This window comes from Melospiza melodia, chromosome 3 (assembly GCF_035770615.1).
Source record: "Melospiza melodia melodia isolate bMelMel2 chromosome 3, bMelMel2.pri, whole genome shotgun sequence".
NCBI classification, from domain to species: domain Eukaryota; kingdom Metazoa; phylum Chordata; class Aves; order Passeriformes; family Passerellidae; genus Melospiza; species Melospiza melodia.
The window spans coordinates 45902552-45926619 of record NC_086196.1 but is presented as its reverse complement, the minus strand read 5'-3'; positions in this window follow the sequence as shown (position 1 = coordinate 45926619).

Here is a 24068-nt window from a genome sequence, read left to right as displayed (position 1 = left end):
TTTTTTTTTTTTTTTTTTGTTTTGTTTTGGTTTTTTTTTTTTGTTTGTTTTTTGGTTTTTGGTTTTTTTTTTTGTTTGTTTTTTTGGGGTTTTTTGGGTTTTTTGTTTGTTTGTTTGTTTTTTGTTTGTTTGTTTGTTTTCAAATTATCTTAAGAGAATTTGGTGCTAATGATTTTCTTTAATGAACAGATTTCATTATCACCGTAAAGTTGCTATCTTTAGATACTTTTTAGAAGTAATGTCACAAATTATAAATTCCTGATGAGCTTTCTAAGATTAAATTGTATTGTGATATATATTGATTTTTTAGAGGATATATGTATAAGAAGTTGGCTCTCATATTTTACAGTGAAAACCAAACTTCAACTAAAACTTTAACATTTTTTCTTTCCTGGTGAATAGTAAGTTCAAACTACACTGTCTTATTGTCTTTTGTGTGTGCAGGAAAAAGAGGAGTCATGAAGAAACAAAAATAATTAATAAGGACATACCCCATTCTTTATTCAAAGAGATTAAATTAGAATCTCATTCAAACCTTATTAGTCTTATTTGGGGAACTCCCACTGGCTTTAGTCATATTCAGCTCCAGCTCTTTAGTTAAGTAATTAATATTCTGAATCACACTATTCTAAGGACCATGTAATTTATATTTTGGTATTCTTCTGACTTCCAGAGCATTAGGGAAAACTGCCATGAGCAGAAGTGTACAGTTCATCTGAGACAGCGTGCTGTTTTACTGCACAAATCTTGTTTTATTTGTCTGTCTGTAAACAAGCTGCCTCCAGATAATTAAATGGAACTGTACTTGAAGGCAAAGTGGTCCAGCCTTTCATTCTCTTAAGGGAACATTTTAACCAAGTGGATTTTATTTTCCGTCTTCCAGTATTATACACAGCCAGTTTATCCTGATACTGAGAATACTTTGTTCAGGTTCTCTGTAACAAATGCAACAGAGAAAATATGTTATGAGTCTTTGAGGCTGTGGTTGCCTCTGACAAAGTGCAGAGATTTCATTTCATGACATTTCATAGCCCCCATCAGTGACAGGGGCAATTTGTATCCTCTTCTACCTGTTACCTTTCTCTCTCTGTGGTAATTTGTATGTAGCTTTCTAGTATAATTTCCCAACCCTCCATGTATCTGGGAAGGAAGTTCTTCTATTCTACAAATATTTAGAATTTATTTTTTTTAATATACTAGTAGAAAACTAATCAAAACTTATGACAAAAAAAACTTATGCTTTTCTACAGTCATTTGGATTGAAGGTTTGTAATGGCATGAACACTACAGATAGAAAAAGAAGAGAGAGTTCATATTATGTTTTGTGATCAGGGAGTTAGCAGAATTAATTTCAAATGCCTGTGTCAAAATATATTTAGACTAGTACTACAGAAGATAATTAGTCACAAAGAGAAGCTGAAAGAGAGACATCTTCAGAGAAGCTGATAGAGTAGGCAATGACATGGCATGAGCTGCAGTACCCTGGTGTTTGAGATAATTGGCCGTACCAGAGATTTGTCTTTACTGTTTTTTAATGACTGAAAATATTTCTATTTAAAACTGTTTTAGGTTCTAGTGGTATTTTTTCTCCTATAATTTATCTCTCCCAAAGGAAAAATGAAAAAAATAATCCTAGTCTGTTTGTGTTTGACACAGAAATATGTTTCTGCAGATTCAAGTCTAGAGCACAGCTTTTCCTGTGCCTGTTTTCCTTAAATTTGCTTGTTGTTCATAAATAATAATTTGTGACTACTCAATCCAGTGATAAAATACATTCTCATAGATTTCAATAATTCTTAATGGTTTTAAGGGTCTTTTGAGGAAAGACTCACAAAGGAGGTGCTCAGTGCCACCCTGAATCTGTATTATTTCTCAGGCCTTTCACTGGCTTTTGTGTAATGAGTTGAGTGGTGAAACATCCTTTGACTGAACCCTTACACAGCTAAGGTGAAATGGCACTGGCCACACTGGGAATTCCTACAGTGAACAAGAGCAATCAGTCATCCCATGACAAACTTGCAATTTTCTGTACTGGAGCTGTAGCCTAAGGGCAGCAGTACTGTTATTGCTGGAGTTTTGAAAAAACAACTTTCCATAGTATTGGGAAGAATTCTTTTGGAAACTCCATTAGTTGCTGATCTGAGAATGGAAAAAAGACAGTTGACTAAAGCAAGTCATCTTGAGACACCATTAACAGCAGTCCTAAATGAGAAGTTTTGAGCTCTCCTGGACCTCAGTGGACTGTGGCCAGTATCTGCCTGTGAGTGGGACAGCTCCCAGAGCTTGCCAGCTCTCCAGTGTGGAATACTTAGAGGACCTGATGACAGATCTGGGATAATACCCTCAATTCTTGATGCTCAATCCTTTCCCCACTGAGAAAGGCCAAAGCATTGGCATTTCAATAACTCTTGAGGGGAATTTTTCACAGGTACATTCACATTTGTACATTCTCCTACATCTGTGTGGGCACTGATCTGAGTGCCTTACAGCAAGCATAGCATTTATATAAGGAATACATGGCTAGGTCACTGTTATAATTGTAGTAAATTCTATTGAACTTTATAAATTAGTCAGTAATAAACTGCTGCCACGATCCTTTTGACATAAACCACTTACCAGGTCTGGGAATAAGATGGGAAACAGAAACAAATAGAATTCCCTCTGACAAGGAGCTCAGGTGGCAAGGTGGTCCTTTCTGAAACTCAGGACCCAAAAGGATGGTCTCCTCTGCTCCTTGCTTTTCCTTATTAAATTCTCAGACATAAACCATTTACAAAATCTGCAACAAGGATTGGACTCAGTCATACCTGGACTCTGTGAGGAATAAGAAAGCAAGGGGGCCCTCTCTGAACCTTGTGACTCAATGGAAGGTCTCCCTCTTAAAACTTTACCCCCTTTTGAAACTTAGTCTACACATAAATAATTCTAAATAGATCCTAATTTCATATTCTTGTGTACATTACATCCATGTAGTAATCAGTAGAGTGAACCTTGCAACCAAACTTTGTCATATTTTTGCTAATGTATACAAAACCTGCTTTCGCTGATACCTTTTTCACTGATGCTTTAAGGAGTCCAAACCACTCATTTTGCTACAGTGTTGTCTCTTAATATTTATTCCAAAGGTTTTCTCATATTTTGTAGTGTTTTGTTAATGGCATTTACATTTCATGTTCCTTTGAACCAGGAATCTCTGAATTTTTCATACTGTTGGGTACATTACTCTAAAGTGTTTTCCTTTATCCATCTATGGTCAGAAAACTTGTTGCATGAAATCTGGAGAAAAGAAATCAGGGATTCACTCATATAGCACTCTCAGGGCTCATCCTGCACTAATGTTCCCCCCTGCTGCCATGGTTTGGGGCACAGACCTGAGTCCAGTTTGAGGTGACTTTTGTCTTTTTTCCCAAGTCCTCCATGGAGTTGGACAGTGCTCTCTGTCTGCTGAGAGACCCTATGCTACAACAACTATGTTTTCTGCAAACAGTGGAAATGCCACAGAATATACTGAGGCTCATCAGCATAAAAGGCATCACTTGTCAACCAGAAAACATCCAGCATTCTGAAAGCTGAATAAATAGAACCTTTCCTTGAGCTTAAATATAAGACAGATAGAAAAGGAACCTAGTTGCAGGCTTAGGAGCTTCTGGATAGAGAAATAGAAGAAAGAATTTGTCCTTTAAACTCCAAACACAGGGAGGTGACACCATCTCTCATGCTCTTACACATTTCTATCAATGACTTCTGACCTCTGGAGACACCAGAAAACCAGGATACCACTACATTAGTAACCATAGCTCTGGTTTATTATCAATTCATGGCCAAGGCTAATTTTCTGTCTTCAGAGAGCCAACACTTTAAAGTGTAATTAGCATTCACATAGGTCAATTATTTTATACCTGTGTATGCAGGAAGGTTTTTCCAACATTCGAAATTACCAAAAGGCTTCAAGTCTCAGCTGTAAGGCAAAAAGACCAGTGGCAGTGGTATTGTGAATGTAAAAATTAAATTGTCATTACTACAGTCAAATCAATTATGTGTGCCATCATGACAACTTTAGCGTGCATATGTTATGCAAATGTATAAATCATAATCTTCCCTAACTACTTAGAATTTTCTAAAATAAAAATATTCTGCTCTGGTGTGATTAAAATAAATGTAAAAACAATCAGACCACTGTGAATTGCTATTTGCCAATACCTTCTTCTGTAATCTTTTGTTCTTTAATTTTTAAATTAATAGATTGCATATTTAAGAAGGGGTAATTCACTGAGAGGATCTACTTATAGAAATTACAAAGAGGTCCTTTTTAGTCAGACAATTTTTGGTTTTTTTCCTGAAAGATTTTTAGTGTGTTCTTGGTATGCAACATTCTTGAAGCACATCTAACTCTGGAAAACAATCCAAAAACCAGTTTTCTTATTCAAACTTAAGCACTACCATATTCATGTTTTTATTGTTCTGATTGCAAGTATCACCCTATCATTACACCCCATGCTCACAAATCAGAGGATTTATTTTCATTCTCAATGTACCTTTGCGTATTATTTTTTCAACTCATCCATTTTAAGACTCTCTGTTTTCAGAAAAAAATCTGTATTTGTAAAAGCAATTTGAAATATTTTACTAATATCTAAGGAATAAAATTAAAGTCTGATAAAATTTTCTGTCTTTAACACTCATGCTTTTAAATATTCCCTCTTTCCAGAATAATGTCTTTTGTTCAAAACTTTTATTTAACTAATCATAATTTTTGCAAACAAAAAAATCATCTTATCTAAAACTTCCATACATAATATTTATAAATTTTAAGACAACTTCAAATATTAACTGTGCCATGGAAAAGTAAACTAATGTGAATGACTCATTTCATGGTTATCACAGACAAGACAGCTTATGATAAATGTTAATATATTTTGCAAACTTCAAAATTATCTTAAAAGCACAAAACGTTTTTAAAGAATAAACTGAAGGGTTTTTTTTTGTTGGGTTGTTGATTGGGTTTTGTTGTTTCTTATTTTAACTGGGGATGTGTGTCTATAAGCTGTTTTTCTCCCCAGGGAAATGCAATCAAGAAAAGTAAAAGGAAGATATAGGGCAGAAAGTATAATGCAGATTTTAGTTAAGAAACCAGTGATACATGTCAATACTTACCTCTTTAATCATTAAAAAATCTGTTAAGTTAGATTTAAGGAAGGCTACTACTCTGCCTACTTACCCTGTTAAACATAAATATGAATGCACACATTATATTAGACTTAGTAAAAACATTTTACGTACACTTGCACACATTTGGGAATATATTATTAGAGAAGTGTTTCTATATCAGAGATTGATGTGATTATTTTCTGCAAACCATCACCCATTTAAAGCTCCAGTGATTTCCTGTGCTATTAGTTATTCTATTTGCTTAGCAAAATACTGTGTAATGTCCATAAATCTTTTCTCTAATATTAACAAAGAAATTTATCAAGACTTTGGTTTTTTTTTCCATGTAACCTGACTCAGTCAAGTTGATTTGATGCATATAACATTAATCTTTACCATCCTGACATTAATTTGGGCTTCTGCTTTGCATGAATGTCTCACTTTACTGTCTTGCATAAGCTTGACTATTGATTTACAAGTAAGAGTGCATTCTTTGTAGAGGAAAAGACATATTTACAAGAAAGCTCTTAGCTGAGTGTATCCACAGCTATAGTACATTTTTCCCAGTGATTTTACATTTTGTGGATAGATAAAAGCTTTGAAATTGAACCAGTGTAAATAAAAGCAGAATTTAACATATTTTACAGATTATAAATATAATGCTTAATTCAGAGCTTCCTTTTTATTTTCCCCCATGTCTGGACTAATGGACTTCTGTTGCCACTGTTCCTCAAAGAATCAAAAGGACAGCAGTTTATACCTACCACTGGATGTGCAAGTTGAGATAAATCAAAATAATTGCTATTATGTTGTTAAACATAACAGCATTATGTTGTTAAATATGTACAATGTATTACAACAGTGTAATTCAGCAATGAAAACAAAGTAGTAATAAATTAATTTCTGTAATGCCTATGATAATTGGTTTATTTTTTATCTAAACTGTTCTAATCCTTGAAAACCAGACAGAAAATGAGTGCATCAATCCCTAAAAATAATAGTTTGCAGCACTAATAATATATTTGCATGTACTCTCACTAATTACTGTAAGAAACAATTATTTGCCATAGCAGGGGGATCTAGATTTTTTAAAATAAATAGTATGGAAAATGAAGAGTGAAGGGGCCTCTCTTAGAAGTGATCTCAACTGTTTTTCCAAATAAGTTAGTGTATTTTAAAGCCAGTAGGTGTAAAGCTACCTAATACACGTGAAGAGAAAGGACAAAAATAATGAAATCTAACAGATATTTAGAAATGAAAAACAAAATTTAAAGTATTTCCTCATTGAACTCAGGTTAATTTTTTATTTTGGAAATTTTATACCAAGGAATATGAAATCTCTACAAAATTCACCTGGCTCTTACAAACTTCCACTCCCATATTACTCCATGACTATGAATAATAAACTCTTTATCACAAAAGTCAGGTAAAATAAAAAGTTACCTTCTCAGAAAATGGCACTTTGTAAGCTGTACTGCAGTGTTATTGAAGAACTTAAAGCTTGCATCTTCAGCTGATTTGCTGAAACAGTTATATAGATATTGACATTTGTGCAGTTCTTCTCAATTTCACACGAGTCTGGAAGATTTGATCTGCTTTGCTGCACAGCTCTGTGCATATTTCAAAGTTTACAAAAAAACTCATAGGTTTTGGTTGCCATGAACCTCTAAAGCTGCTTCAGAAATGACAAAGGTTGACACCATAGATGAGTTGTAATTATTGCAATGTAGTCAAGAATGTATTAAGGAGTGGTATCCTGAGAAGAGCAGACCTCCGTCAAGTTTTAAGATAGCCCAGTGCAGCTGATAGTCTCAACAAAATGCCTGAGAATAAATCCATTTTAATTTGGAGAAAAGTAATTAAAAATTATTTAATTGTCAATATTCTTATGCTGACACTGATAAAGAAAGAGTTTGGTTTTCTGGGGAGTTTTTTGTTTTTGTTTTTTTTTTTTTTTTTTTAAATACTGGCATTAAAAATACACAAAAATGCCTAAGGTCTCACGGCTGAAGTTAGTTTTCTGGGTTATTCCTGGGCGAAGATGTTGATCTGCAAAGTTAAATGCAGCCAAGAGATATACTTTCAAGAAAAAAAAATCAGCTTTAGAATAAGAAATTAAAAGAAAAAAAAAAACAAAAGAAAAAAAGAACAGACTCCATGCATTACTGTCTTAGCTCTGGATCTGAAGTCAAACTGTGCTTTTGCCTGTTTAATTGCTATGTCCTGAAATGAGAGTGTCTGAGCAGGGACAGTCTGAGTTCATGGGCAATGCTGTTATTACCCAGGCATGAGTTCATTAGCTAAAGCTCTCTTTAAATCCACACAGCCTGAGCAAAATTCAAACCTCTGCAACTCATTGTATTCTAAACTTCTCCCTTGGAAAGAAACAGAGAATGCAAAGGAAATGGACCATTTTAATCAACAAAATTAAATTACCCAGCTTAACTATCCCTTGCTTTAAACTTATCCAAGCAAGATTTTTCTTTCGAACTTGATGAAGCTCATAATCCTTTTAGTAATCAAACGAAGACTGAACAACCCAAATGCTACACTGCCATTTAACAGATGGTTATACAGACCATGAAATCAATTCCAGTTTTCTGAATAATTTAAGTTTTTTATCTTAGTAAGGAGTAAACTATAGCATCTGAAATAACCTGATTTTGAATCAGTTTGTGGTTTTCTTGTACCTAGGAAAAGCAAAAGTGTTGGTATTTTAAGACAGAATTTCTTTTTAAACCTGAAATATGGAATGGAGAAATTTCATCCAAAAAGGAATTACTTTCGGAAACTCATGAACAATTTTAGAAGGAGAAATAGGAAAGAGTTCCTTCTCAATTCTAACATTATCATTTCCTACTGCAATGCCATGTACTCACTTTTTGCTGCTATTGAAATTCTTATTACTTAAAATTCTGCAAAGTAATGCCTCTACTGATGGATGATGTGCCATCAAGTTATCTGCTGTCCTTCTTGATTGCTATGGATATTATTCTTATGTGCTATGCTAATAGGATGGAAAATAACCACATTTAAGAACCACTTTCATGCATTTCATTGTCCTGTTTGCTTCAATGAGTTATTCTAGTTTATGTATCATCTCTTAAAAATTGGCCTTGTCTCTGAACTTGATATAATAGGCTATCTTGAAATTATAATTGACATAACCAATAAAAATGTTAATCTTTCTTAAAAGCTTTGAATGTACAGTATAAATATTCACAAGTTGGAACTTGATAGTCAATAAGAAAATACATTCTACTAATCATTTTCTGGGGAAAGCTTTTCATGAGCAAACTTTTTATGAGCAGGCTTGATCTTTTATGTGGATTTTCATTTACAGCAAGAATACCTTTGTGTTTCCCAAGCATTAAAATTAACTCTATGGTTTGTGTATGTAATTCAGGTTGATGGCTCAAGGAAAGGTTCTGAGACAGGTGAAAGGATGTAAGATCCTGATCCTAAAGGCAGGGATCCCCTCACACAAGAACCCAGGGCTGAGCAGAAACAGGAGCTTTGTTGTTGGTGTGAATGTGCAGCTGGTAAAGTCCAGCTGGCCTGTGCTGTCCACGTTTCAGACATTTCAGGTTCTGAGACTCATTGAGACTCAGTCTTAGAGTGCTAGAAGATTTTGATAGTTTTGTCAGTCTGTGCATTTTCTCCTGACTGACGCACTGTTAGGAGTGGAGAGGCAGAAAAGCCTGAAAGCAACTGAGCCTTTCTCTTGCAGTGTAAAGTGGTGGAGCACTGCAAGGCTCCACCAAGGCTGTTTTTTGGGCTATGACACAAATCAGATATGCCACTCCTTCCATCAGTCTTTTTTTTAAAGAACATTGATCTGACCGAGCTATGCTGCTCTGTGACCCCAGTCCTGTCAATGTCAGCTCTACAGTGTTAGTAGAATGAGCTTTGCCAGGATATTAAGACATAGGCTCTTAAATTTTCAACCCCAAGTGGACTTCAGTGTAAGGTAAATATCCAATCAATGCTAATTGTTCAATAAAAACAACAGTAGCTCTGTTCATTCAAAAAAGCAACAACATAGGCACCTAACCCCTCTCTGGAAAACCCAACTATGCAAAAGTCTACCAAAATCCAACAAGTTAACAACAGATTTTTTTAGCTTTTTTCCTAGACTTGTTACCAAAAATTTAACTGTGCTACGCTTAAGACCTGTATTATATCCATACCTATGTTGTATTCTGTTTAATTTTCACCTTTCCCACGTTACAAGAAATTAACTTTTTCTCTTCTCTCTTCTCTTATATTCTTCTAGAACAAATTCACCATAATTTTGAAAACGATATTTTTGTATTATTATTGAACCTGTTATTTTCACACAGAACTAGACATCCTTACTTTTGGGCTGATGCCAGTTATTCTTCAATTGACTGCTGTGCTACTTAGAGCTGTAGATCCCTTAAGCCCTTGGCCAGTACTTACAGGTCTGATGAAATTAGCACTATTTGTTACTTCTTCAGTAATAGGGTCTCAAATATCTGCCTGTGATTTCTGTTCTCTCTAGTCACCCATTGAGCTGTTGCCAATCTGTTCCATGTATTACACTTCTGTCTCAGCTCCTTGAGCCCTCCCAAAGCCTTCAGGCAGAGGCTAACAACCAGGCAGGAGAGGAAAGGGAGAAAATCTTCTAAAACTTGTACAAACTAAAGACAGGTTTTCAGCCTTTCTCAGCTGGGTGCTGGTGTTTCGCCCAGATGCATGGGCTCCTCTGAGAATACAGACTGCTGAAATGATCCTTTGTGTACCAATGTGAGCAGTAGGTGCTGCTGGACTTGCACAGTGTAGGGGGAAAACAGGGACAGCTGTGGCTTTCCCTTGCTGTCTACCCTGCTATGGCTGGACCAGAAAAAGACCCCTGCAAACCAAAGACTTCAGTGAATTAAGGCATAAATCATAAAATATAAGTTTTCTTAGCAGAGAAGGAAGTGTTTTTTCTGGCATTTGTGCTTTGCAGAACCCTCTGCAGACAGGCATATCCATAGTGTGGATCCTCTGGGTTGATATTAGCTTTTGTTTTATACACCTATCTTTTTTTTTGAAAGACCTTCTGACTGTAGAATTAAAATTAAAATCTAGACATCTCTCACTTTATGTTAGCTCTCAGTTAAAAGGTAACCTGGAAAAAAATTATTTTGATTGCAAGCAAGACCATGAGAAAACAAAGATCAGTTATCTATTATGAAGGTATGGAATTTCTTCACTTTCACCAATGATATGTTCATTTATCTGTTGTATCTACAAAGACAGCTAGGGATCCTCTGTATTAAATTACTACTGTGACCTAAAGAAATATGTTCTGGCTGCAATGCCTTTTTGTTTTCTTTGTCGGTGGATGACAAGATTCATATGAAATAAACATCAGTCAGTAATAATGTAACCATCTGAGTAAAAAAGAGAGCAGATTAGGCTATAAAATATTGCCATTAAAATGATCTTCCATAAACATTAATCTAAATACTATAAATCATTGGGTTGTCGAAAGGGAATTGGAGAAAAAGATACGATGATGACAAAGAATGACTTTCAACATTTCTAATTTGTTTATTGCTGTGGTAAAATATTGCATTCAGCAAAAGTACTGGAGAGGAATAGCCTCCATTACAATAAGAAATAAATGTTAATTCAGGAGGATGGATGATTCTTTCTAGATGAATTTTATTTGTTATAGATTAAGATTACTGTGCTGTTCACAGAAGCATTATTTACCCAAATGAAGAAGATAGGCACAGAAGACACAATGAAGACAGAAAATTTACCTTTCTCTGCCTATACGTATATACACAGGCATACAGATATATGTGTGTATTTATAAATATGATCTGCAATTTCAGAAGGCAGAAGCTAATAGTCCTTACACCTTGACTTGGGGAGCATTGTTTTAATCACACCAAAGTGTAGTCCTTACTTGGGGTGCTCCCACCCTGTACTTTACATATTTGTCTGAATCAAGTTGAGCTGATCTCTCCATCAACTGATAAATTCTTTAAATTTTTTCCTCATTAATTTTGTGCAGCCACAGACTTTTTCAGAACAACTTGTAATTTCTAAATTAAATTTTCCAGACAAAAAAAAAAGTAGGAAAAAAAAAAAAAAGCAGTGTGGTGAAGGAAAGGAAGACTGTTAGCCAAACAGTGCACAGCTTCCAACCACGCCTGAACTTACAGGGGTGATATGATGAGAAAATGTTACTTTCTTTCCTTCACCTTCAGATCCTTTCTTCCCTCCGACAGGATTAAACTCGTTGCAATGCGGAGGGACAGCACAGGTGTCTGACTGCAGAGCCCAGGTCTCCTGTGCCACCTTGGAGGCCAGGGCCAGGCAGGGGCCACGCCGAGCCAGGCATGTCCTTGGGGCTTGGGGAGCCCAGCCACGGTCACTGACAGAGGCCTGGCAGCATCCAGGGATTTTGGGTCTTGGGGCCTCTGCTCAGCAGGACCAATCCTGCCCATCCCTCCTGTGGCCAAATCCCCAGGGTGTGAGGGTGGCTGCCACCAGCCCCAGTGCAGAAGCACGACACAAGGGACGCGAGCGCCTGCTCACTGCAAAGAGAACATCGGGAGCAGCAGCGCTGTTTAATTAACTGAAACAACTTGAATTGGCTTTTTTTTTTTAACTGGTGTTTGGCAACATTTACATTAATTAAGGATGTGTTACAAGGAAACTGGTCTCGCAGCAGAAGTTTTATCAAACCTTAATATCCCATTACATCCTGCAGGATTAATTCTTTTTTCCAAAACCTGTGGGCCAGAAATTATGTTAATTAAACCAACACTTACTTCTCTTGTTTACAGGAAGTAGTATAACAGAGTAAATTAGGAATTAAATGAAGGCTTTGCTTTTTTCTCAAATGAATTTCTCTCTTTTTTCAATAGCACGGTGTGATCAGTTATAACTGAAATTAACAGGAGAGGTTGAACTACCAAGTTTCTGTAGAAGGAATAGTGGAATAGGCTCTGGTTTCCTCATGAAAATGCATGAAATGTCAGACATTAAAAAACACACTCATTCTTTTTCTGCTGGAAGGGTATTTTCTTACTTGGGTTACTCAACTCCAAGATGCTGAGAATTATAACAAATTATGTGGTCTAACAGTAATGTTTTATTAGTCAAAACAAAACTTATTTTTAATTTCTTATTTTAGTCTTAAAATTTTTAGGGTTGATGGAAGGATAGGTCCTCTCTGCCTCTAAGGGATTATTTGCAGTTTTGTTATTTGTTGGACTTTTTTTTTAATAAGTAAGTTGGCAAGAAGTATGAAGGAAGAATTTTAGTCATGATTAATCTGGAAATGTGAGGTTATATACACCATTTTTCCCCTCTTCATGTGAGGGATGTTGGGGAATGTTTGAAAACTCTAATTAAAATCATTTATGTAGGAAAAAACCCCCAAAAAACCAGAAAAGACTGTACCTAGAGCCATGACACAGTTCAGGGAAATGACAGTGCATAAAAGAGCTGAGATTTTCCAAGCAATAATTCCATTATCAAAAGATTTGTCAAGTTTTTATTACTTCCTAAAAGTTTCTTGAGCATATGTGTGTGCATCTGTGTGTGTGTAAAATGTTCACAAACACCAACTGAAGCTCATTGCTTTTGATACATGCATCCATTTACATATACACATAATTATTCACACACAGACACACAGGTATATATATATACACACACATTAATAAAATTCACCCTAGCCAACAAAAAAGAAGGCAGAAAATCACACGTAGCCAGCAAATGGTAAGACATATAAAATAAGATACAACTGTATTTGCTCTGTTCTGTTATTCATCATCCTGGTTGATTCTCATGGAGGATATTATTCATTTTTTATGCACAATAGGAAAACATTAGTACTGTCTAATGGCCAAGCGGGATTTTCTAATCAAGGACTTGGAAGAGGTTCATTGTAATTGAGGAGCGTTTTTGAAAAACGGTTATCAGCTATGAGAAGTAGTCATAACTTCTTTTTCAGACTATGATATCTGGTCATGAAAACAATTGCATTTTGGTTATTGACAGAGAAAATGAGAAGTGGGTGACAGTATTTTCTTTTAATAAAGTATAAATCATTGTATGAACCAGCTCCCAATTAGTAAACCACTCTCACTAAACTCATAATGACAGAAAAAAAAGGAAAAGAGTGGATTGTTGAGTAATTCCACCAGCACCTCCAAGGGTACTGAGGGAGCTGGTGGAAGAGCTCACCAACTCACTTTCAATCATTTAGCAGCAGTCCTAGCCAGTCAGGGATGTCACAGTTGGCTGAAATCTGCCAGTGTGCCACTCACCTACACAAAGAGCTAGAAGGAGAATTCTGGGATCCCTAGGCCTGTCAGTCTGACCTCAGGGCCAGGGAAGGTCATGGAGAAGGTAGTTTTGAGTGCCATAATGTGGCATATGACGAACAACCAGGGATCAGGCCCAGCCAGCAAGGGTTTATGAGCATCAGGTCCTGCTTGACCAACTTGATCTACTCCTATGGCAGGTTACCTGCTTAGGGGATGAGGGAAAGTCTGTGGATGTTGACTTTTTAGACACTGGTAAAATGTTTGACACCATTTCTCACAGCACTCTCCTGGGAAATCTGGCTGTGCACTGTTAAATTTTATCAGTGATCTGGATGAGGGCATCCACTTTCCATCAGTTTGCAGACAACACTGAGTTGGGTGGGACTGTTGTTCTGCTAAAGGGTAGAAAGGTTCTGCAGGGAGATCTGGACAGGCTGGACCAATGGGCCAAGGCCAATGGTAAGAAGTTCAATAAGGCCAGGTGCCAGGTCCTGCCCCTGGGTCACAACAACCCCTGACAGCACTACAGGCTGGGGGCAGAGTGGCTGGAAAGCTGCCTCATGGAAAAGGGCCTGGATGTTCTGATCTACAGTGGCTGAACATGAGCCATCTGTGGCCAGGTGGCCATGAAGGACAATGGCATCCTGGCCTGGATCAGAAATGGAGTGCCCACCAGCACCAGGGTAGTGACACTCTCCCTGTACTGGGCACCAGTGAGGCAGTACCCAGAGTCTTCTGTTCTGTTTTGGATTGCTCATTACAAGAACTACTTGAACATGCTGGAGTGTGTCTAGAGAGGGGCAATGGAGCTGGTGAAGCATCTAGAGCACAAACCTCATTCTAATTATATTTTCATAATATTAAAATTTAAGAAATTTAAAATTTTACTACCAATAAAAATAATAAATATTAATAATATAAGCTTTTAAATAAAATCTAATCTTTTTTTTTTTTTTTTTTTTTTTAATCTACCAGAGAAAAAGAAAAGGCCTTAGTTTAATTCTCATTGTTCTTTTTTATAATCTGAAAAAATTACTTTCTCTTCCATTCAAGCTAGTGTCATTTTGGGTCACAGCCCAATGTGTCATTTGCTTAATTTATTTGCTTGATTTATTGCTTTACATGATCTCTAATTCTAATAATAATAATTAAGTACAATATTAATCTATGTATTAAGCTGATATGATTAATGAAAGGAAATCATCTGCTATATGGTTTTAAATTTCTAGCCTATCCTTATTTAGAATTATGTAAGCCTAAGAGGTGATAGACTTACAGATGTTCCATTCCAAGGCAAGAGGAAGAAATGAAGCTCCTTTTTCACAAGCTATTGTGCAAACAGATTTTCTTGTCCTGTTCTATTGCTTCTTTTGCCATCATTTTATCAAACTCTTTCATGTAAACTGTTTTCACTATGACTGTAACCTGCAAAAGGATCAGACAAGGTAATTCTTACTGAAATAAGGTTTGTGTACAATATAGAGATGGTTATTCCAAAGAGACCAGGGGGCTTGCTGTTTATTTCCTACAGAAAATGTCAAGGTTTGTTGCTTTCTGATTAAATCTCTGACACTATTGCTGCAAAGTCAAGGATTTAACTGGCTCAGGTGATTGTTAGGGTTACATCAAATTAAAACACAGAAGACAAAAAAGAAATATAAAAGAGCAAGAAAAAGTTAAGTAGGTATTTCTGAATGAGAAACTGTTTGACTTCTCTGGAAAATACTAAGGCCAATCTGTGAGCTGGGAAAACTTTGTGATACACACAACTGCATAAGTTAAGCCTGGTCTTCAAAAAAATAAGAAATAATTTAAAAATTATTTCACTTCCCCATATATTCTGTCATTTTTACCCCCAAACGGGACATGTTCTAAATTAGATGAAAGTCATTGAAAACTTGTACATGCTGAAATTTGTTAAAACATACGTATCACCACATAGCCTCAGGCATCCAATAAGTGAAAATCATTGAACCATTTGTTTTATCCAAGTCACAAAATGAAATCTGCTACAAAATGCCCTCTAGTAATTATACATCTGATTATGAGGCTTGATTTTCTCTAATTTTGCTTGCTGCAATTGTTATTTCCTTGTCACAGTTCAAAGTATTTCTCAATGGATTTTAAAGACATAAAATTACTTTCATCATACCACTACACTTTCTTTCTTACATACTTTCCAGTAAGTACTGGAAAGTATCACTAAAAATGTATCCAGAATTATTTTACTGTCGTTTTACTATCTGTGTTTCCTTATGTTCTTTCAAAGGTATACTTGTGAGAATGAGATGGAGCTACCGGGAACTCTGCTTCTCAGTTTCCTTTGATCTCTCTGAGAAAGAAGGGACATGTTACTTCTGTAGTCATGTAGACATGCAAACATGTTCTGTGTGCTTAAGAGCTTTGTGAATTCAAAGTTTGAGACAGAAAAAATGTATGAAGAGTAATACAAAATAGCTGCTGAATCATAACATGAAGTATTGCAACCTACAATTCAAGCTCTTCTGAAAGACACTCGCTATCTCCCTTCCTGCACTGTTCCTTTGTCCATTATCAAAAAGTGAAGATATTCGTGTGCATCCAGAACTTCTCCTTATTAATGTGAAACAGTTCTAACTGATTGGATCTTACATAGTTAATGCTACTGTCTGCATAGGCCATCTTTGCCATCTATGTAGGTGACAAAATGTTGTTTACCATATAAACATTTTTTATACGTCATTCTGTCCAACTGTGTTTAAATAAGTGCTTTCTATTTTGAAAAGAAGGGTAAAATAAGATAAAATAAAAGGGAAAGGTTTAGACATAACTTAAAAAACCCTGTGTTAGTGTGGCCTCAGATTGATTTTTGCTTTGGTCAGTTTTAATGTGTGCTCTGTCTTATGGGCAGAGCACACATTAGAACAACAGTTGTATACTCCATATAATAAAGAAAAAAATTTTCTTTGACCGAAAACTATTTGGATGTACAAGTAGTATGGACTGTAAAGCAGATTTAGAAATAAATCTGAGTTGGAGAATTTCCTTTCAACAGCTCATGAAACCTGATCTCCTGCAGTGCCTCTACTGTGACTGATTTGTTAAATTAAGATTACTTTTTTGTTTAATTATATTTTACCATTAAAATGTTATATGCCTACTTTTCCTTTTAACAGACAATTTATTTGACTAAACTTGTAGTTCTCACAATGATTGTACTCATACACCAAAAATCACATGCCTTAGAAATCTCTTGGTTACAAGAAAATTAGTGTCAACCCCAAGTGGTTTAAAGTCACGTAATGAGGCATGGAATGTCCCCACAGTTTGGTAAAAATCTGTGCTCAAGAGAGAAGTTCTAACACAGAAAATAACCAGATCATTTTTCCAATACAAGAACAAGGCACATTTTCTGTTCCTTTCTTACTGGAAGCCTTTTTGTTTTTTCCTTCTGGTATATTGACAATGACTAGTTCGTTTAAGCTTCCAAATACTACAACAACAACAATAACAGCCACCTAAATGAAAACCAATTAAAAAAAAAAAAAACCACTACAGGAAAAAGATTCTCTTCATGTAACAGTTTCAAAATACTGGCCAATAATTACTGCAGCTGTGTGAACACAGTCCTTGTGCTGCTCATCTGTCACATAAAACAGGATAATACTACTTAGCCAGCTAAAGCTTAGTAAAATACATGAACAGAAATGTCATGGCTTTTTTCCTCTTCTTTCTACTTTTCTGATTAGGTAAACAACACACACTAAATAAACAAGCAAACTAATAGAAGAAAACAACAACAAAGAGCTGACAGATAGAAAGCCAATTCTAAAAGCCTTTGACTTTAACTTCCCCTGACAACCTATCTTGAAGTTCATTGTAAAAAGGTAGGAGAGATGTAAAGAGAGGAAATCAGCTGTCAAAACTAATGCCACAGGAATCTGAGTGTGAAACCAGGCTGAATCATTCTTTGAAAAGTGAAGTTTTCCTCAACTATAGGAATTCTTGACTTAGAATAACCAGCTGTTTTATGCAAGCCAGCAGTGTGTGTATAAGCAAATCACTGTAGAAAGCTATGTAGATTTTGACAATTATCCAGATTACTCGTATAACAGAAATTATGTTAGCAAATGAAGAAGCCAAAACTGGAAATTCTTCTTTCTACCATTTTAAAGGAGTGTATGAATCATTATTAGAAATGTTTGAAAATATTGCCTTCAGCATCCTTTTTCAATAATAAGGAGAGGTAAAAAAGGTGTTTTCTGTTTAACAATTTTTTTTTCTGTCTTACAGAAAAGGGTCCCACTTTTACAATAGCTTTATTTGTGTTATTCCTAAAGTAAAATATTCATAAACTTTATATTTCTGACCTTCTTAAAAGAACTCCTCAAAAAAGAGAAAAGGTCATACAGATTCCCAAAATCTTGTCAGAATTTACCTAAGAGTTTTGTTGTACCTGGAACTATAGATTTTAAGATTGTTTCATTCCCAAGGCTTATCTTCTCATCTCATTTTATGTTAATTCCATTCCTCAAAAGAAACTAAATGAAAGATTAAGCCATGAGGCATGATTACATAAGCTTCCAATAAAAACGTAATAATTTTTTAGTTCTCAGATAATTAGCAAACATAATGTATCACCTACTATAGAAGGAGGATAGTAACCTCTTTTAAAAGAGGTTAATTGTTAAATGTATTAACTGTATTACGGATCCCAGTAAATGCAGAAAGGGAGTTTGAAGGAAGTTTCAAATAATGACAGTGATGAGTTTTGTAAAAGCAAAACTTATTTCAGAGGAAGTGAGAAGACGGGGAAACAGGTCTTGATTTAAGACCAAGTTTGATCACTACTGATGCAAAAAAAGCCATTAAGTAATTACTTTAAATAACAGAGAAAATACCTCTGTGACCCAAAAGGTCCCTTGTACAAGAATGGATTGGCAGGAAGAGTTGCATCATATAGATACATTTTTAGATGTATTGTTTTCTTCTCATGGGGTCTCACTGCAAGATTAGAGAAGTGTGAATGCTTGAGCACAAGCTCTATGTGGTGGGAAAAAGAAGAGAAAAGGTGAGAACTCAGAAATAATTGTCTACAGGTGTCCTAGAGAGCTGGGGTCTGAGACTATAAAAAAGACTGAAACAAGTAAAATGATATCAAATAATATCTATATTTTTGTGTCAATAATAATTGATATATCTGTAGAGGACAGATGCTGGATAATACACAAAGAGAGTATCTAACTCCTCTGCTTCAGGACACTGCAATATTTCTCAGTAGAAGTTAATGTACTTTTCCAGTTGATGTGCTCTGCTGGACAAGCCTAAGGGGATGTCAGGATCTGGTCATCATTCTCTGTTTTCCAAAGCAAAATTTCAGGATCTTAAACAGAGCAAAAATCAGAAGTAACGAGAAAAGTAACGATACAGTGTAAGGTACTAAATACTTTCCTGGAATGATCTGATGCCCATTTCAAAAAGACTAGTGAGATCTAGTCCTGATTTATTTCAGTCCAACAGGTTTTAAAAGTGTGCGGTGAGCACCGCTCCCCTATGCATTCCTGTCTGGCCATAGGACACAAGCTCCCCAACTGTGTGGATGCTAGGGATCAGGAAGACTGGCCTGTCCCACCTGCTCCACCAAATGTGCTGCCAAAGACTTGGGGAGCCACATCTGCTTGTCACTCAGCCTAATCCAGCCTCCTCCTTGAGATATGGATGTAGGCTTTGTTTCGGAAAGGAGGAAAGTTACTGACATCAGCGTAGACCTCGTTTTACAAAAACATGGGGGCAAACAGCCCACATTCACACCACTCAGGTGGAATGCTGTGTCTCACATCTACTGCTTGCCCTGCTCCCCTCTCATGTCAAGGATTTTGATTAATGTCAAGGGAAGTTGCTCAAACCCCAAGTATTTTACAAGTCATGAAGTATTGGCAGATGAACCAAAAAGTTACTTAATTCTTACAGTCTTGAAGCTATTTGCCTCAAAGTCACTGCACTGAATAATTTTGGCAATAAATAATAAATTTTTGATACCTTAAAATTTGAGTATAAAACTGCAGACACATAATGTACCATGAGGCATAAAAATTTAGTAATGAAAGAAGAGTTTGATGATGCTTTCCTATCCTTTAAATCAAATATAGAATCTCTTGAAGTCTTTTCTCTTCCACAAGCTATATATTTTACACCCAGTAGTACACTATTAACATTAGCCATGTTCATTGAAAGTGAGAAAGGAAAGAGTGCCTCTGAATCATGACTCTGAGCTGCAGCTGTTTAATTTAACAAATGGAAATCAATTATTTTAGAAATATCAGATGTCACATTACATTGGTTTCAACGTATTGAGTTCCATTAAACTTCGTTGACTTCAGATAATTTTAATGATTCTTCCCCTCTGGGCAGACTGTCACTTCAATCCCTTGGAGATGAAGTTTTCCTCAATTAATTTTAAGACAGTTTAAAAAATTTGCTTTCAAAAGAAATGGTGTGAAAAAGACTGAGAGATGAAAAAAGTATTTGGGTTAAAGGTTTGATTTTGAGTAACAAGTATTATATCCACTGCAGGATTCCAATCAATTTGCCTTTTTGCCTGCATACAACTGCTTGTATGCCCTTTCTGAAGAAAAAAAAAAAAAAGCTAAAATTATGGCAAAACCCTCATTTATTGCGTTTATTTATTTCACTGTATTATGTAGACACTTCATGCTGGGAAGACAGCAGGACATGCTTTATGTGTTATTGTTCCTTGAGAATTCGCACACATTGACACATGTATTTTTTAAGGATTGTAATTAACAAGATGTAGTTGATATGCTAAAGAGGTTTCTTTCTCCTGCTGAAGCCCTAGGACTTCCTTTCATCCTTCCAGACTTATTTTCATCAATCACTTGCTTTCCTGAGGGCCTCAAAAATATTTGATTGCAATCATTAGGTGCTGGCCTTCTAGGCCACGTAGCCAGTCCATCTCTGTGAATAACAGAACAATGTAAACACAAGAACACATTGCTTTTAAAGAATACCATTCACTGCTATTCTTATTTCCCACACAACAAAATATAATCAAGTGTTTCCCCTCTGTTAAAATGTGAACAGAATTTCAAGCTTCATCTTTCCTATATAAAAGCTTGCTTCTATTTCACTCAAATTTGGGCAATCCCCAGCTGGAGTTTTAGGTCATGAGTACCAGGCAGCACTGCCCACTCTGCTCTACAATATCTGAGATGCTTGGGTTACCCACACCTGCTCTCCTTCCAGCTTTCTGGCTGAACCTCTACACTTCCCTTGAAGCTGAAAGAAATATTTTCACTCTAACTGAATAACTAGCTTGCCACCTGCAATTTTCAGCTGCTGCACATTTTCACCCTTCATCTCTCATAAACTGTATAACCCTAGTCTGAGGTTAGAGCACATCTAATATTTGCTCCCATGGGGGAGCCTTTCTCCATGTCTCTCAGGGACAGCCCATGGGATGATCTACTGTTTGATCTCCAGTCTTCTCTGGAAAAAAAAAAAAAAAAAAAGCCTAGAGAAATTGAATTATACTGCCTTTTTTATCACAGCTATACCAGTTTGCCTTCAGCAGCAGCACCTTCCAGAACTCTTCAGACCTTGACACCAGAAATGAATCAAAAGCTTTGCCATGCATGTTTCCCAAGCTGAGCTTTCAAAGAAAGCAACAAAACCTCCTGAGTGGACCACAAGGCAGTTATAAGTCACTCACCACTCTTTTTTGTGAGTTGAGTATTCCCAGCAGAGCACCACTTTTAACTTCACTTTTCCTGTTCACTCTCTTGTCAAAAAAGGAGCTATTCTAAACCTCCACAATAGTCTGGGAAGAGGAAGCAGCTGGCTGTCTGCAGGAAAAGGCCAACTTAGGGAATTTCCCAAAGGACAGAAATCATCCCCATCCTGTAGTGTGAGCATGTTTGATGCCAGTTTGAGGAAGTTCTGAAGATTAGTATCAAAGTTCACATGATCCACAGACTTTAATTCTCCCAAACTATAAATACCTTTTGACTGTATGCTTTCAAAAGGAAAAATCACTGGAGTTGTGTACTGCCATGGCTTATCATTTTGCAATGCTGTTGTTCCATATTAGACCTGTTGTCACCTAAGGAAGCAAGAAAAACTGAGTTTAATCTATTTAATTTCTAAGCTGAATGACAAGGAACATGTCTGTTTACATGAACAGAGCATGGTATGCTGTCTTCCCAGTAGCAGCTGTTCAAGCCTGTCCAGACAAGAGGGTTTCCCCTATTTTCACTAGCAAATTATTAGTGCAGACAAAATGGACACAGAACTGAAAACATGCATATACCAATTCTATACTGCTCCTTTCTCTTCTCTCCTGAAGCCACAAAACTAACTGAAACAGGATTTGTTGCTTTTTGCTATAGCACATATTCTTGCTAAAAGGAATGGAAAATTAAGTACTGGTATAAAGGCAGGAAGAATAACTAATACTGGGACAGGAAAAATGTTGCTTAATGTTTATGGGGTATTTAACACTGGTTTCAGTAATACAAGACTATTATTTCTATGTGAAACTGACACTAAATAATTTAATGCCCATTATATTGCCAGAAAATTATCTTAGTATAATAACGGCAAATGAAAATTTCACCATTGTATCTGCACTTAGTAGTCCAGAGTATTCAGACATATTTTATGCTTGATAGATTTTTATATGACTCAAAAATAGACCTTCAAGAAATAAAATATTATTCTTCTGAATAGGAAATTGTTCTTTAAACTCTGCCTTTTTAATTCTTTCCTCTTCTTTTTTTTTAATTGATTTTTTTATTCTCATCATGCAAATGTAAGTGACAGAAACATTTCCTATCTCTGAAAAAAATACTTCTAATAAGATTTAAATGGTTTAAGAAATTCTGGGCTACACCTTTCTCCCATTCAGGCTTATCATTGTTTAAGCTTATTAAGGGCTGAATAAAAGACTTACCAGCTTGACTTAATATCCCTTTGTGAGATATTTGAGTTTCTTTTCTCTCCCCTTTCTACAATACACTCTGCTTTTTCTGCCGGGACAATGATTTTAGTGGATTTATTGAATAGCACAAGAGCAGGACATTTTCTGCCTTTAATGAATGCAGTTGCCTTCCTAATGAAGTAGTGTGTACTGCAATATATTCATTTACAGCAGTATATGGGAAAGGAGAAGAGGGGGGAAAAGACTCTTTTTTCTACAAGCTTTTTGTATTAAAACCCTACATTAAGAGAAACCCAGGTCATTAATAGCCAAATCCTGTAAAGGTTTTCAGTGCTAAAGTAGATTCCAGAGTGAAATTCAGACCATGGTGTTTGATACCTGAGATTCTAATGCTGTGCTGTATGAAATCCACAGCAATGTGAGAAAAACATCCCTACTACTTGTCAATGCAATCTGTTTGAGACTGTTCCTGGCTCAACAGTTTTGTACAACCTCAACAAAAGAGGAGCTGTTTTTTTCCTCTGTGTCTAGCCTGTAGCCTGGCTCAGATATTTGCTCATGAGTAGAAAGTTTCAGGTCCCAGAGTAGATCCTGTTCCTTTTTATGAATTTTACACCAAGTTCTAAGAGTTCAGCAATTCTAAGCAAAAACACACAGAACCATCACAGAAGATGAAACGGTTCCTGGATTTGTGGAGTTGACAATTTTGACATTGCCCTCTAAATAGCTATCTGAACTACTAAAAATATTCTTATGAGTATAAAATCTGGTCTACCCTTACTTTTAAATACTCGCCAAGTCTCAAAATAAGAAGCCACTGCAACATATTCTTCATTGTAAATTAAAGACACTAGAGGTAAGCGCGCTCTGTATAAAATGAAAAATTACGTCTTTCAGCAAAAATCTCATTTGAAATACACAGATTTAATAATATAAACTAATTCTGATGGTTTAAAAAGGACAATTTTATATATATATTTTTCTATAGCATGATTTTACTTCCCCTAATAATTAATGTGATCTTCATGAATCACAATTTCCTACATATCAATGTCTACAGCTTAATAGGAAATTTTTGGAGAACAAGGGCTCATTCAATCTTTTCAGGTCAAATAAACTCACACATTCAGTACTTCTTTGCTCTATAACATTTATTTATCATCTGCTCATCTGAATTTCTCAAATATTACTGTCTGGGTTAAGTCATAGTGGGTAGTTAACTTAAGATCTGTCAAAGAATCATTTTCTTTGGTTTTTCTTAGCATCTGCCAGCCTAGGGAAATTTTCTCAGCACGTGGGGAATAATCAGCCTCTTTAAAAAGTAGTTTTGTTTTTTTTTTTCCAAGTGTCTACTCCTAATATTTTGCTAATATCTTCATTTATTACTGAGTTAGACTTTTAGAAGGTCAACCGATCCTTCTATGCTCTGACCCTCCTTTTACCTCTCTCTGACTGGAGACTTAAATCAAATTCCACCTGGAAGGGATGGCTGCAAGCTGTGCTTCCACTGCAGCTGTATTCCACCTCAATAGCCATAGCTGAAATCTTCTGTAGTTGGAAAGTTGTTGGTGCCCTTCCCAAATAACACAAGTGGGAATTACTTGTTTACCTTTATCTGTTATCCAGAAATTCTAACTAATTATAAATTCTAGCTGGACACTAACCCGACGCTGAACTTTTCT